Below are 12,411 nucleotides of genomic sequence, written 5' to 3'. Positions count from 1 at the left end.
GCTCCACCAGCGCGGAGGCGCGCACGGAAACCTCAGAGCTGAAAGCACCGCCCGACATGGCGGCGGATCCCGCCCTCCGCGCGGGCGGGCCGGGGCGGGCCCAGGCGGCGCATAAAGCGCGGTGCGTGCGGCCCAGCGGCCTCTTGCTGCGTCGCTGGGAGGTGAGTGGAGGTTCTGTGCTGTTCGGGGGGGGGGGGGGGGAGTTGGCTCGCTTAGTTCGGGTGTTGCGCTTGGTTTCTTCATAGCGCGTCCAGCTCTCGGCTGGATTTCCCTGCCGCCTTTTTTCTTCCCCGGTGAAGGAGCACCTGGCTTTGCAGCCCCCCTCCCTCGACCTCCGTCCCGTATCCCTGCGCATCGCTGTGCTGAGTTGCTGTGGCCGCGCAGCCCTGCCCCTCCCGGGCCCTGCTGGTGTAGGTGATGACTGAACTTTTTTCCCCATCAGAGCGACAGTGCCGATTACTCCTCAGTCTAGCTAGGTCTTGTCTGATGCACCAGCAGGGAAGCGCTGCGTTGTCCCTCATCCTGCGTGATCCGTGCTCACTGTTCCTTTGTTTTCTTCCCAGGCCCTGTGTGATGGACGGCTGCAGCTGCCCGCCTCGCTCCGCCATGGTGAGATTCCTAAGTCCTTTAAATATCCGAGTTTTAAGTAACTATGCCAGTTTTAAGGGACTTCCTGGTCTGTTTTTCATGATGTTTTGCCGCATTATTATCTCCAGAGACTAGGTGCGAACATTAGCCTAGGTTTTGTAGAGCTGGAAGCAGTTTAGGCCGTGCAGAAGCATTGTAACGTGGGCCTCGTGTTGCTGCGGTTACACGCAAGGTGTCAGGTCTAGGATGCCGATTAACGAGCACCTCGGGTCGGATCGCGGGTTACCGCTGTGTCCTTGGCAGGACGGCGTGGCGCTGGGGCTCGGCCAGCCCGTGCACACACGTGGAAGCTGCTGTTCGGAGCTGCTGGCACAAGGGAGCCCATGGGCGGAGCTGTGCCTTCTTCAGGCAGACCAGGCTGGTCCGGCACTTCTCTACTCTGCCGCTTGCTGGTAGGTATGCGGTAGTGCTCATGGGATGGGGCCTGCGGTGTCCGTGGCCCTTTCCTGTGTCTTAGTGTTTGGCAACTGCCCGGCATTCACAGCTGCATGTGCAGCCTTCTGCCCTTGCATTGTTTGGGCAGAAATGTCTCGTGGCTGTAGAGGTTGTACTGCAGAAGTGTAAAAGCTGTTATCTCTGGCTGCCCTTCTGTGTTAAGTTTGCGTTAGCTGTCTTGTGCTGTACTGCAGAAGCCTGTTTTATCATTTTTCGGTGCACTCCAGTGCTTCCCCTGTGCCATGAGCCTGTTGAGCAGGCAAATCAGCTAGCTCTTTCTGGGGAAGGATTCGTTTAAGTATGCAGACTCTATGGATGCACCTAGGATGGGAGTATGGCTGTGTCACTCTAGGGACCTGCTGGTGTAGGTGATGACTGAACTTTTTTCCCCATCAGAGCGACAGTGTTGATTACTCATCACTCTAGCCAGATCTTGTCTGATACACCAGCAGAGAAGAGCTGCTGTCTTCCACAGCCTTGTGTGGCTCAATGCTAAATGTTCCTTTGGTTTTACTCCTAGGCCTCTGTGAAGGCAGAAAGGCATTGGGCCTGCTGGAGACCTGATGAGATGGCTGTAGCCAGCAGTGGGTCAGCTGTGTGATGAAGGCAGTTTTCCTGGCTTGTACCACTGTGCATGAACCTTTAACAGGTAAGAATAGCAAGTTTGCAAGGCTTCTGTTGTTGATTAGTAAAACAAACAAACAAACTTTAGTTAAAAAAAAAAAAAAGTCTTCCAAAATGTTTTGTCAAATTATTGTCTTTGAAGACTTCCTTTATATAATTTGTAATACATAGCCTAATGCTCAGAGATGAAAGTACACAGGGTTTACTTGTGCAGCAGCATTGCAACAGGAGCCTTTGTGCCTCATGTCACTCATGTTCCATCATGCCAAAAGTGGCAGGTGTGACTAGTGATCAGAAAGCAGTGTAGCAAGGGATCGTTAACTTTGTACCAGCAGGCTTAGCTGGAGCAGACTAGTATGTATATAGCTGCATCCCATTTTTTTTTTTTTTTTTTTTTTTTGTTAGATAAATTGTGCTCATAGAACTCATTGTAAGGTCATTCTGCCTGGAGACATGGAGGTAGTCTGCTCAGAGCAGCTGCTGTAGTATGCTATGGGCACTGTCCTAACATGGGATCCCTTAGGAAGAGAGGCTGTTGAGTTTGAGGTTTGAGTGCTAGCCAGCTTGAGGAAGTGTCGAGGGGGTTTTAAATTAGTGTTCAGTGGGGCTGTATGCATGCATGGCTTTACTGCTTCTGCCATTAGTTCACCATTCTCTGAACCTGTCACAGTAGGTGAGAGCATTGCATGGCTAATGTGGGTGGCTATGTAACTCCTTGGACCTGCTGGTGTAGGTGATGACTGAACTTTTTTCCCCATCAGAGCGACAGTGTTGATTACTCATCACTCTAGCCAGATCTTGTCTGATGCACCAGCAGGAAAAAGCTGTCGTGTCCCACAGCTTCACGGGGTTCAATGCTAACAGATCTTTGGTTTTCACTCCTAGGCCTCTGTGAAGGCAGAGGGATGTTGGGCCTGCTGGAGATCTAATGAGGCGGCTGTAGCCTGCAGTGGATCAGTTGTGAGACAACTGCAGTTGCCCTTGGCTTTCTCTGCTTTGCATTTCCACTTTCGATAGAGGAGCAAAGGTAAGTTGTTTCCCTGGAGACTTGATAAATAGGTAGACTTGAGCATTGTAGCATGAACCCTCTGTGCATTACCTTTGTCCCCTTACAGCATGTTTGAGGTAGCAAGTGAGGCAGTGAGCAGGGTACACACTGCAGGTAGACAATAAGCTGGAAGCAGCGGTGACGAAAACACTTTTTACTAGTTTACCTGAAAATTTACACCTGTTAAAATGTTGATTTCTAGTATCATTTTTGTGCAGGGTGTTGTGCCCTCTTGGTTATTATGGACCTGAATGCCTTTTAAAAATTTGTCTCAACATTAAGCTGAAGAGCATCTGTCATTCTGTGGTATATGATGACTTCAAACTTTTTTCCCCATCAGATCGGCAATGCTGATACAAACTTACATTTAAGCCAGATTTGTCTGATTCCACAGATGCAAGATTCTTCAGTTTGTCATTTGGTTCTGTATTGAGGCTTCATGCCTATAGGCAGGGAATTTGTGTGTGCTGCATGCTCAAGAGGGCAAACAACTGGAGGGTGCTGTCTGCGCATATCTTAGTAATACTGATTGCATTACATTATTTGACATGCATAAAGTCTAAGAGACTGAAAGTGAAAGGATTTGGGCTTTCAGAAGATAGCCAGCAACAGAAATGGCAGAGAGCTTTGACAAGTTTAAATTTAACTTAAAAGGGCATAAACATAGATTATTTTTTTTTTCCATTTTGTCTCTTCAGTAGTGTTAAAATGAAGTGCTGCATATGAAGTTAGAGAACCTTTGTTGTGGATTTATTTTACTTGTGAATGAGATATTCTCCATGCCTTATAAGTGGATAAATGTCAACTTTCAACAAATTTCTGTTGTGCAGAGAGAGATTGCTTCTGGTGTTTTTTTTTTCTTCCTTTGCTTCTGTAAGGGATCATATGTGCATAAGAGAATTTTGCTTCATTGAGTAAACACTTGCTGCTGGCTTCATTCAGCTGCAGCCTGATCTTGCTGTTTGTGTAACCCATGTTCAGCTGTTCCAGCTCTGAGGGAGACTGAAGTCTCCTCAATAGCCTGTAACTGGAGAGCACAAATGTGACCTTTCTGTAAAGCACACTAGAATTCTAAAGGAGTATGAGTGATCTGTGTCAGATGGCAGAGCTGATCAAATTAGTACTGTGGCACCCTCTGCTCAGTTCCCCAGACTTTTATCAAATACTATGAAATTCCCCAAATTTTTTTTCTAAGAGTGTGTCCTATTTGGAGTGCCTGGCAGTACAGCAGTTATTGTGACTGCAGAACAACCCTTACCATCTTAAAGAATTTTGGGGGTGAGATTTGAAAGTTGTATTTTTGCTGTTTGATGTGGGGTGAACTGACGTGATGTTGGATATTTTCTTGACAGGTTGAGTAGATCTCTCAGGAGGCTTCAGGATTTGCTGTTATTCAAAGAACTAGGTGAAGGCTGTCTTCTGCTAATGATGTTTCTCTCCATGCTGCTGCCTGTGATCCTTGTACACACTACAACATCCATATCACTGAAACAACTTTTTGTGTCTTTTCTCTTGGTCTTGCCAACTCACAGATGGCAGGTGTTGTGTTTTTTGCCTTCATATGATGTATTTAATCATAATGGATTCTGGAATTTGCTGCATGTTCTACGTAACTGGATGATTTTTGTCTGCAAGGGCTGTATTCACCAGCTGACAACTAATGTTACTTGACATTAAAAGAAGCCTGAAAAAGCTGTTGTCATATATGATGGTCTTGTGTACAAGGAGAGTTTTTTTAATAAATCTGAGTACAGTATGAACTCAACTGTTGAATGAAATTGTCTTCCATATCTTTAACAGCCAATTTCTGTATGCCCTAGTTGTTGGTTTCTGGAGGCAGGTGGTGATAGTGTGTATCTGGGGTGACTCTCCATTGAACTGTTTCTGCCTCAGTTAAGGAGAAAGGGTCATGGTCTCATGGCAAGAAAGCTACTCCTCACATACTCTAAAGAAGAAGGTGCTTAACTGAGATTTGTAGCTGCTGACATTCCCTAGGAAACTATAGTGCGCTGGAAGTAGCTGGCCTAAAAAGATGTAGGATATCATGTTCCAGGTAAGTAGGTCACAGTAACTTTGTAAAATCTTCCATACATGATTCTTTCAGAGAGTTAACAGCAATTAGGAAGGAAGTGAAGCAGATACCAGCTTCTGTAAAGATTTGGTTATCTCCCTTGTGCAGTGTGATCAGCTACAGAAATGTCTACCACTGGTTAGAGACTATTGGCAGATGTTGATTCAGCTCCTGCAACCTTCCCCTGGATGCTTTTTGGCAGCCTTCCTGATATGCAGAGGAGGAGAATTAATTATCTATGTGCTGAAATAGGGGAACACTGAACAAGATGGTTTCCCCAAAACCAGAGAAGTAGTTGGAGCCCTAGAGATTGTTGCTTCTTGTACCTCTAGACTTGTAGTGGCTCTGTGAAATACACACACCTGGTCTCAATGTGAGCAAAACATTTTATCAGTGAACTTGCATTGTGCAATGTCCACTTGAGGCTGAATAGTGGTAAGTCTGCCTTCTGCGTGAAGGTGTTCTCCATCTGTTAGGAGCATCAGCCTGGCAATCAAACGGTGTCTCCATAGTACATAGTCAAACAGACCTTGGCAGATGGCTCATGCAGGTCCTGGTGTGATAGCATTTGTATAGCCCATTGGCAATGCAAATGAAGTAAAACAGCCTCTTGAATTCAAGCTGCTGTGGAAAGCTGGGACTTGTATTAAATGAGTGTCTCAAACAACACAAGTTGAGATTGAAACCCTAGGCCTAGTGATGGAAGTAGTCACTTACCGTTGAGTGGTCAGTGCTGCCGTTGAGAAGCAGCACACTAGTTAGTACATTCATTAGGAATGCATTTTCAAACCAACCCTGCAGCCTCATTAGTTTCCTGGGGAGCATGGCCCCTGTCTGTGTGTTGCTAGTCCTGGGCTAGCTCTGATGGGTCCTGCATGCTGCCTGAAGCAACTGGGTACTTATGCCCTACAGAAAGCTAGCTAGCCCAGCAGCCACAATTCTTGAAGCACCTGAAGGACAAAAATGAGAAGTGAGTGGATAACAGGCTAAGGAAATATGCAGCAGGAAATAATTCCTTAAATTTTAAGTAAGTGCTATTTTTACTGCTTGATAGCAATGTCTTAATTAATACTTAACAGCTTGGTAGTTACTTACAGCCCCTAGAATCTCTGCAGGGCGTTTCCATTTCTTATAACTGTAAATAACAGTTTCAGTCATTGTAGGAGGGGATTTGATATTTGAACTGAGTGCTCTTGAGCATGTATGTCCAATAGGATACAGTGATGATGGAAAATTATTAATCAGCATGTAAAAAGGAGTCTTCCATTAAGCTGGATAGAGATTTTTCTCAATAACTATGAACAGCATAATCTCTTGAAGGAACGTACTGACGAGGGGTCAGGGCTGCTAATCAAACTTAATCTAATGATAGTATCTACCAGCAAGCTTTCTATGGACTGTGGAGTAGAGACTGCTAGTTGTCCAATGGGACAGGTGTATCTTGAAAAGTCCTTTGTGTGTTTTTATCTCTTGCCAAGAAATCAGGTTAGGATTGAACTTCTGGTGCTACTCACATATGTGCAAGGATGAATGATAGCACTGAAGGTGGCTGATCTGCTGTAAGCAATTTGGGAGCATTCCAGGGTGGGTGCAGGCTGGTGATCTGGGGGAACTGAACTGCATACAGTGAACCGGGCTCAGGGATCTGACCTGGCAGCTGCAGAGGGTGCTGTGTGTGTACCTCTCCCAAAGCTTAGTTAAGGTCCAAACAGACAGGTTTTACTCATCAACTGCTCATTTGTGTGTGTTTATAGTTGGGATGCTTTCACTTTGTCACTATAGTAGTTTGCTGTAGTAACAGTGGACCAGTGTTTGAGATTTGTCTGTGTGAACAATTACTTTGACAGTGGAGAGAAATTCTGAAAGTCATATGCAAGTAAATCTGAACTTGTCAGAGGCTTTTATATTTGGAAGGGTAGAGGTGCTCTTCTATACTGACAGGCTTTTGTTTCAAAGCTTTTTTTTTTTCTGGTGTGGTTTCTAATGTGCCTGCAAACAGCAGGGCACCACAGGTACTGTTTCATTATACATCTGCTGCCATGAACTTTCTGGAACTGATTTGGTTCTAGCAGGCCTTCCCTGGCACTCCTTCCAGACCTGTGCTCCAAATCCCCATCCCTATGAGAGGCTGAGTGTGGTTGTAGCAGCTCTGAACACTCTGCTGTGCTCTGAGCTCAGGTGATTTCCCTATGTGTAACAGCAAGCTATTCAAAAACTTGAGCTGCAATGGGCTTTGTAGTACTACAGCTTACAACTGTGCTGTGAATTAAGCTTCCCTGGTAATAGAGAAACCTTGAAATAAACTTTATTGGCTCTATCAATGCAGGTAAAATCAGCCCATTTGAAAATCTCTCAATATAGCCCCTTTGTTAAAAGATGGGAGATTTACACTGAATTTAAAAGCAATTTTCACCTGGCATTTGTTGCCCCAGTGTTGCCTGACTTCTGCTGACACTGGTCACCCCTGACTGTGACAGCTGGCTGTTTTGAACGAAGTAATGAAGGCAAGAAGGAATGTTTTGGACAAAGGCTGACTGAGAGCCTGTTCTGATTGTTGTATCTCTTCACAGAGAGCTCCCTGCCATCTCTAAGAGACAAGCAAAGGAAAATCATAGTGTGTCCTGGGCTCTTATTCTGCTGCAGTGAGGTGGTTGAAGAGAGCAGTGAGGACAAAGACAGGATTTGTCAGCTCCATCAATTACAACAGAAACAGGCAATTGTTGTATTGAATATACTTGGGTAACTACTAGGCTGATATGTTTAAGCAAATGTTTACTTTTCTGAAACAGCTCTGTTTCTTGGTGCCATGAGCATTTGAGAGGAAAATAGCACAGATTATTGCTCTAGATGTTGCTTTTAATAGCTGTGTTTTCATACACAGTAAGAGGTTTCACATTTGTATTCTCTAAGATTCAGAAATGTTTTTTTGACTGCGTGTGGATTGTTTAACTTTTTTAGACCCATCTGTTAGGTGGGTGCACTAGCTTATGGGATAGCACAGTCCTTGTACTCATTGCTGCCTCTACTGTTTGTATTGTTGTCTCTGCCTTAATCTCTGTTCATCAGTAGAAAAAATTACTAAATTATCAGCTGTGTTAACAGGCTAGACACTATTGTGGACAGCAATGAAGTAAAACTTGGTTTTGTAATTGTTCTAGGAAGACACAGATTTAAGGATGCTCAAGCTGTCCTACAGACAGGGAAAAAATATTTTTTGTTGAAGCAGGGGGTTTCTTCCTATAACAGCTTATCTTTAAAAGTTATGCAGTTAGAACCTTTCCTGTTCCACCCTTTTTCCCTTGAAGCAGTGGGGTGAAGTCTGCCATCTCAGTGCAACCCAGGATTGTTTTGGCACTGTGGGATCTGCTGGCACAACGTTGCCAGCTCAATATTGAAGATGATAGATAAAGTACTTTGTGCTAGACATGGTGTAAATTAGGAGCAGTTCCATTACGTTCTCTAGGATCATATATAAGTTCATGGAAATATGTTCAGGACTGGTTCTGAGTTACCTGAGATCTGCTTGATTTCTTTAACATTGTATTTCGAAAGCATCCACTGGAGAGTCTGCACTTCTTTGGTGCCTGTCACTTGCTGTTTGATTTTGCATGCTGTGGCAGGGTCACCTTGAAGTCTTCCCTCTAGTGCTGAGAATAAGCTTGACTTCTGTAGCCTTTTCTCAAACCAGATATTAAAGCCAAGTGTTGTCCTCATTTCTGTACACACGCTCCTTTGGGTAACCTTCCTCAGCAAGGATGTCCGGGGTAAGAAAGACTAGCAGATGTGATCTCAGCATTGACTATACAAAGAAGTAAGATATGTTGTTTATCTCCAGGTGGTAAGCATTCCTCCAGCAGGCTCATCTAGTGCTTGAGTGTGGTAGGTAAGCAGATGCAGTCCCACATGGTTCTGCTTGCCCAGATGAATTCCCTGAAGCTCGTTCCTGAAAGTTGCTCTCCAAAGGTAGTGCAGTACATCAGCACCCAGGGGTTGGCCTGGGGTAAGTAATGCTTTCTGCTCCACATGTGCTTGTATTTCCCACTGTGGGTGGCCTCAAATGTGTTCAACAGCATACTGCTTCTGGTTCAGAGCTGTTCTGTAATAGGAAGGGTGAGACTTTTGATCCTCCCACATACCCTGGAATGCTTGCACATCAGTCCAGGATAGAGCCTGGCCCTTAGGAAGCATTGAACCTGGATACCATTTCTCAGAAGAAACACTGAAGTCTACTTCTGTCTTTGTTTAATAACTGTATGTGCACTTCCATTGTGCTGCACATCTGTAATGGTTGTAGACATTGCCCTACTCATGAGCTGCTATCTTCATGCTTCTGGTTGCAAATCCTCAGCAGGCTCATGGGAGTGTTGCTCCTGTTACACTTAGTCTTCATTCATGTTCTTAAGAATTTTGTCTACCAAGAAGAGAGAAAAACATTTTATTCTCCTGAGATAAGATCTGTTTTGAGAGCAAATCCATTTTCTTATAGATGTGGGTCTGGCCCTTCACAACAACAGTTCAGAGAAGACTTTTCCTTTGAGCATTCACTGATGGTGTTTTACAGCAGAATATTTGTAGGTACAATTTGCTTGGAAATTTCAAGAGGAGGACTGGAATTGTCCGAGAAGTTCTGTTAATCAGCAATTTATGTTGCTGTGGAAACACCTTAATGGAGCTTGTGAAAACTGCCTGGAAAAATGGTTGTCAGAGGTGCTAACAGCAATTTGCATCTCTTGTTGGTTTGTAGCTTACCTAAACCTATACAATACAATGGGCACATGGTCCACAACAGTTGGTGTTGTATCATGACAGTGACACACATGCAGCTGGTCTCGATTGCACTTGGTCATGGCTTCCCTTTGCAAACCCTGTCACTCTTCTGAACTATGACACATTCTCCCTGGCAGTCTTTCCTTTGATCTAGAGTGCTATGCTAAGTACCAAAGTGATGTCAGAATCCTTCAATGTCAGATTGCTAGAAGTAAAGGCAAGTAGTAACATCTATGGGGATGAGAGAGAAAGTGATGAACTGTGGTGTCTTATTATGCAATCATGTGACCTGGTGGATGTCTTTGTATACAAATACACTGATTTTTTTTTTTCCTCTAGTGGAATGGACCAGGTAGACCTACTCTTACTTAGTTAGCCTTTTGGCAAGTAGAAGGCATGGTGAGGAGTCATCTTGTTAGTTTTATATAGCAGGTACAAATCTGCCCCTTACTCTTCTTTTCCTGGCTCCCTTTTTTCTTTTATCCCTCTGGAGAAAGGTACTTGTAAGAATAAAGCAGAGCAGGGGGGAAGCATAGATGGATTTTCTCAGTGAAGGAATGCAGGCAGTCAGGGCTGGGACTGCCAGACTTGCACTACAAATGCTGGGTGCATGGTCTCTGTGTTACATGAAGTGGACATGATGGGCACAAAAGATCTCATAGCCTGTTGTGTGAGAGATGTGATACAACCTTTTCTTGCCAAGTGGGTGCCTCTTACTCTGGTGCAGGCTGCCTTCTGCCTTTCTGAACTGTGACAGGTCATCTGACAAAGGTGCATCCAGGGAAGAGCCTAAGGATTTTTCTCTCACAGTGAAAAAGAAAGCTCACTGACACCTGGGTGTTGTCAGACGTTCCCGCTGTCTAATGGAGTCTGTCTATCCATCACAGCACTGTTCCTCCATCTGTGGCTCAGGAGCTATGAGGAGGGAGATATAAAGCCATGTGGGAGGCCAGCAGGGTTAGTGGAGGACAGGAGCTTTCAGGTCTTCAGGAGTGCATTGTTGGCTTCAGCCACAGGTGACAGGCTTGTCAGTGAGCTGTGGTTTCCTGTAGGTCTGCCTGATCTGTAAACCTACATAAGATCCCTGAGGGATGGTGGGGTTAGCTCTGTAGAGAGAACTGTGATGGAATTATTAGGAGCATCCCACAGGCTTTCATCTTCAGTTCCCTCATACTGGGAGCAAAGGTTGCTTGGGCTTGCAATGCCAATTTCTTAAACTCATTAGGAATATCATTAAAATCCTTTTAAAATGACATTATTTAAAGTCTAGTGACCTCCTCTGTCATCCGGATGTCCCATCCTGAATGTTTTCTGTAAGGCTTTCAGAGTCAGGTGCATTGTTGATGGCAATGCTGTAATATGGTTTAGACAAAAACTCACAATGCTTTATTGATTTTTAAAGTGACTTGGTGGAGTCACAAAGGTCTATGGAAATACAGTTTTGAGAAAAGAAACAAAAAACGTCAAACATCTTTTGCTAATGTGTTAGGTTAGAATTCTGGTCTAACCACTGAGCGATAGCTTTGTATTCTGTAGACAGCTCTGTAACCTCAAAGAACGCCTCCGGCTTCAAGGATCATCTTGATCAATTCATGGCTGGATCATCCACTGGTCACCCAAATCTTACTATAATACACAGGTCCTCACTAGCTGCCAGCACTCCCTCAGTCACTTCATCGTGGTCAACTTGGCAGGGACAAGGTTTACTCTAAAACTGATGATCCCATGCAACTGCAGCGTTGTTCACTATCTGTAAGACTCACAGAATTGCAAAACCCTGTGGCGGTTGTTACGTTTAATTTTCTCATTCCAGACTGTTCATTCAGCAAATTGCATCCCTTTACCATCTGTAGCACGATTGTCCAAAATTGCCACTTGTCTCCACACTATGGAAAACATGTAAGGTCTTATGGCCCATATCCTCAAGACAGTCAGACACCAGGTGAATACTACTGGAAGACCTGGACAGGTGAACTTGGTGTTGTGCCTGTGTAAACTTGCTGTGAGGCCCCAGGGCAAAACCAGTTCAGAGAAAGCAAAAAGGAAAGTGTGCAGTTTCCTTCTTCTTAAATCTTAGCATCCTCTGGTTGTATAACTTCCACAGTGGCTAATTAGGGCGTTCCTAAAAAAAAAAGCAGTAAGAATGCAAAAGAATCTGAAACAATGCACTTTCAGATACGAGAATATCAGGAAACTCCTGTCTTCGTGCAATTATCCTTGCTAATAAATCCAGTGAACATGTATACTTGATGGATTAATGCCTTCCAATGCCCATGACAGCTTCTCCTGTCATTGTAGAAAATAAATGTGATCATTTCTGCCATGTAAATTGTATCAATTAAATAAAACCATTAAATAGGTGAGCTAATACTAAAGGTTGTGTTTATCTTCATTGCTGCTGTTACTGTGTGCTCTTCCCCTATTGCACTCAGAAATGCCAGTCACAAAAAGGACCCTTTATGCTGAGAGTTGACTTTAGGGAGTTTGGATCAATGCTTTGTTTTTTAGCTCTCCTTCACAACATGTTTATTTCCTTCTTATTAATGTGCTGCAAAGTGTTTAGCCATTAGCCATCATCTGCAGAGACTGAATTTGTGCAGATAATTGTCCTTGAATCTCCTATGGAAATGCATTTCTTGTAGATAAGGCCTCTGGTTTCATCACCTAAGAGCAAATGAGCATCTGCTGCTTTGTAGATTAACTGAAACTTTATTAATTTACAAGGGTCAGCTTGCTATTTTGGACTTCTTTTTGTCTGCTAGTACAAGGGGAAACCTGGATTTCAAGAGGCAGAATGGCTCCACGGCTGATGAGGGTC

At 44.2% G+C, this 12,411-nt stretch overlaps 4 non-coding genes across 4 annotated transcripts; all 4 read left to right on the top strand.

Annotated features, from left to right (window-relative positions):
- Positions 1-404: 404 nt before the first annotated feature.
- Positions 405-496, top strand: LOC125701506 (small nucleolar SNORD12/SNORD106). The gene has a single exon (XR_007380264.1). It is a non-coding gene; the product is annotated as a small nucleolar SNORD12/SNORD106 (small nucleolar RNA).
- A 945-nt stretch (positions 497-1,441) lies between these two features.
- Positions 1,442-1,533, top strand: LOC125701504 (small nucleolar SNORD12/SNORD106). Its single transcript, XR_007380262.1, has one exon. It is a non-coding gene; the product is annotated as a small nucleolar SNORD12/SNORD106 (small nucleolar RNA).
- Positions 1,534-2,430: 897 nt separating this feature from the next.
- On the top strand, positions 2,431-2,522 carry LOC125701505 (small nucleolar SNORD12/SNORD106). Its single transcript, XR_007380263.1, has one exon. It is a non-coding gene; the product is annotated as a small nucleolar SNORD12/SNORD106 (small nucleolar RNA).
- Positions 2,523-3,055: 533 nt separating this feature from the next.
- Positions 3,056-3,150, top strand: LOC125701507 (small nucleolar SNORD12/SNORD106). Its single transcript, XR_007380265.1, has one exon. It is a non-coding gene; the product is annotated as a small nucleolar SNORD12/SNORD106 (small nucleolar RNA).
- Positions 3,151-12,411: the final 9,261 nt, after the last annotated feature.

Source organism: Lagopus muta, chromosome 16, assembly GCF_023343835.1.
Source record: "Lagopus muta isolate bLagMut1 chromosome 16, bLagMut1 primary, whole genome shotgun sequence".
NCBI classification, from domain to species: Eukaryota; Metazoa; Chordata; class Aves; order Galliformes; family Phasianidae; genus Lagopus; species Lagopus muta.
The sequence above is the reverse complement of the archived record's forward strand: the minus strand, read 5'-3'. Positions and strand labels throughout refer to the sequence as shown.